The 3072-nt window shown below is 51.1% G+C and overlaps 1 non-coding gene across 1 annotated transcript; it reads right to left on the reverse strand.

The window, feature by feature from the left end:
- Nucleotides 1–1902: 1902 nt before the first annotated feature.
- Nucleotides 1903–1974, reverse strand: TRNAE-CUC (transfer RNA glutamic acid (anticodon CUC)). The gene has a single exon. It is a non-coding gene; the product is annotated as a tRNA-Glu (tRNA).
- Between the last annotated feature and the right edge of the window lie 1098 nt (nt 1975–3072).

Consider the following 3072-nt stretch of genomic DNA (forward strand, 5'->3'; position numbering starts at 1 on the left):
GCTCCAGTCCCTCCAGGGCTGTACCTGCTCTGTCGGGGCCTTATCCATGGCCACAGGCTTTGAGGTGCTCCAGCATGACCTCATGCCCACCCACTGATGCTTCAAGGTGTACCTGCTGCAGCATGGGCTTAGCCACGGCCACGGAGGCTTTGAGGCGTACCTTCTCCAGCGTGGACTTACCCTAGGGCCACGATCCCTTCAGAGGTATAGCTGCTGCGGCACAGACATAACCACGGCCACTGATGCTTCAAGGTGTACCTGCTGCAGCGTGGGCTTCGCCACGGCCACAGACGCGTCGTGGTGTCCTGCTCCTGCGTGGACTCATCCACAGGTCACAGTCCCTTTGACTCGAGTTCTCACTGGAGTTCCAGCCTGTCCGGCACAGCAGCACGGAAAGAGCAGCGATGCCCTGGCCGTCTGCCAGCCCAGGCACATCACCATTGCTGTTATCAAACTGCTCCCAGGCACAGCACAGTAGGAGGATAAGCGGTACAGCAGTACAGCCAGCAGCGAAAGCAGAAGGCAGCCACTAACAAGCCCTAGACTCTAAGATACAGTGAGGCAAGCAAGACCACGGCAAGCACAGGAGCCTGGCAATTAATAGCTAAACAGCAATAACAGCTATAAATTTGACCTGGCACATTCCGATCAAATCTGTCATTATCTTGAACCCTTCGAGACCCACGTTGGGCACCAAAAAGGACTGTTGTGCTTTAACCCCAGCCGGCAGCTAAGCACCACACACTCTCCCACCAGTGGGATGGGGGAGAGAATCGGAAGCATAAAAATGAGAAAACCCGTGGGTTGAGATAAAGACAGTTTAATAGGTGAAGCAAAAGTCATGCACACAAGTGAAGCCAAACAAGGAATTCATTCGCCACCTCCCACGGGCAGGCAGGTGTTCAGCCATCTCCACGAAAGCAGGGCTCCGGCACGTGTAACGGTGACTTGGGAAGATGAATGTCATCACTCCAGACATCCTCCCCTTCCTTCTTCTTCCCCCAGCTTTATAGTGCCGAACATGACATCGTATGGCATGGAATATCCCCTTGGTCAGTTGGGGTCAGCTGTCCCGGCTGTGTCCCCTCCCAACTGCTTGTGCACCCCCACCCAGCCTACTCACCAGTGGGACAGAGGGGGTAGTCTGAGGAGCAGAAAACAGCTTGATGCTGTGTAAGCACTGCTCAGCAATAACCAAAACACCCCTGCATTATCAACTCTGTTTTCAGCACAAATCCGAAACATAGCCCCATACTAGCTACTGTGAAGAAAATTAACTCTATCCCAGCCAAATCCAGCACAAGTGCATGCACATAGGGAAGTGGCTGGGGAAGGTGGTGTGGGTTGCTCCTGCCTTGAGAAAAGTCAAATCCATTCGTGGGATTGTCTTTGCTCAAGGACCCGAGTGTACTTGGTGGCGAATGCAGAAGGATGGGGAGATCCAGTGTGTGCCTCAAGGAAAGTTAACCCTGGGGGAGAAACAACCTGTGATGTGAGTTGTGTGTTGTAAGAAGAGCGACCTGAACCCACGCAGAGTGAGCTTCACGAGGAACCGGGCAACTGGACGCAAAGGAAGCTGGTCTTGGCACCGAACACTTGAACACGCTGCTTCTCCTGTGCTGAGCACCCAACTTGCCAGACGTGGCCTAAGTCACAGCCTGGTCTTATAAAGATGTTGGGGGAGTGGTGGAAGCCCGTGGAATGGGAGACTACTACCTGTCTGTTAAGGGACAGTAGTTAATGAGAATATAGAAATGTGTATGTTGGGTATAAAGATGGTTTAAGTCGTGACTTTTGGTGAGGAAGGACTGCACAGTTATGGGAAATAGATACAGAAGAGGATGCATCCCATTTGCCCATTGGCTGCTCCTCATACAGACACAGACCTCTGACAGAGACTGTTTCCCTGACCGGGAATCGAACCCGGGCCGCGGCGGTGAGAGCGCCGAATCCTAACCACTAGACCACCAGGGAACACAAAGGCTGGGTGAGACTAGATTCAATTCGATTAGATTAGATTATGTCGGATTGGCTCAGAGCAGGTCAGATCAGCGTACTGGTTTATCAGTCGCTCAGGGAGAGATTGATCTCCCCTAAACTTAGCTACCTAAAATTTGTCTAATTTAGGAGTTTGAGTTCCCTCAGTGGTCCCTGGAGAGAGAAAGGGAATTCTTCCCACCCTTCTAAAGTACATGTGTTCAGACGGTACGAGTCTCCCACGCAAGTTCCCTGTTTCTCTACCAACTACTGACTATGTGACCAGGTTAGACTAGCTACCTAGTCTAGTTTAAAAGCCCAGAGGTACATTAAATTAATCTTACTCTTGGGGTTGATTTAATTTGTGTAAAAATAGGCATCTAATGCTATGTGCGCCACTTCTGTCAGACTAGGAGGGGCTTGGAGGGGCCTGGGAAAATCCTTTCAGGACTCTCGGCGATTAAATTGCACTGAATGCCTATGTTCAGGCACCTGAATACCATAATGACGGTAGAGCACTCATGATGCAAAATGGGTCTTAACTCGCACAGCTGGAGTGTTGTGATGGATGGCTATAAACTCTTCAGAAGGGATAGGCAAGGAAGCAGAGGCGGTGGGGTCGCCCTGTATTTTAGGGAGTGTTTTGATTGTCTAGAGCTTAATGATGGTGATGATAGGGTTGAGTGTTTATGGGTAAGAATCAGGGGAAGGCCAGCAAGGCAGATGCCGTGGTGGGAGTCTGTTATAGACCACCCACCCAGGGTGAAGAGGCAGACAAAATAGTCTATAAGCGGCTGGAAGAAGTCTCACGATCGCTAGCCCTTGTTCTTGTGGGGGACTCCAACTTATGAGACGTCTGCTGGAAATACAGTACAGCAGAGAAGAAACAGTCCAGGCGGTTCCTGGAGAGTGTGGAAGATAACTTCCTGACACAGCTGGCGAGGGCGCCAACTAAGGAAGGCGTCCCACTGGACCTGTTGTCTGCGAACAGAGAAGGACTTGTGGGTGATGTGATGGTTGGAGGCCGTTTTGGGCAGAGCAATCACAAAATGATAGAGTTTTCCATTCTTGGAGAAGTAAGGAGGGAGGTCAGCA

Source organism: Accipiter gentilis, chromosome 16 (assembly GCF_929443795.1).
Source record: "Accipiter gentilis chromosome 16, bAccGen1.1, whole genome shotgun sequence".
Lineage (NCBI taxonomy): Eukaryota > Metazoa > Chordata > Aves > Accipitriformes > Accipitridae > Astur > Astur gentilis.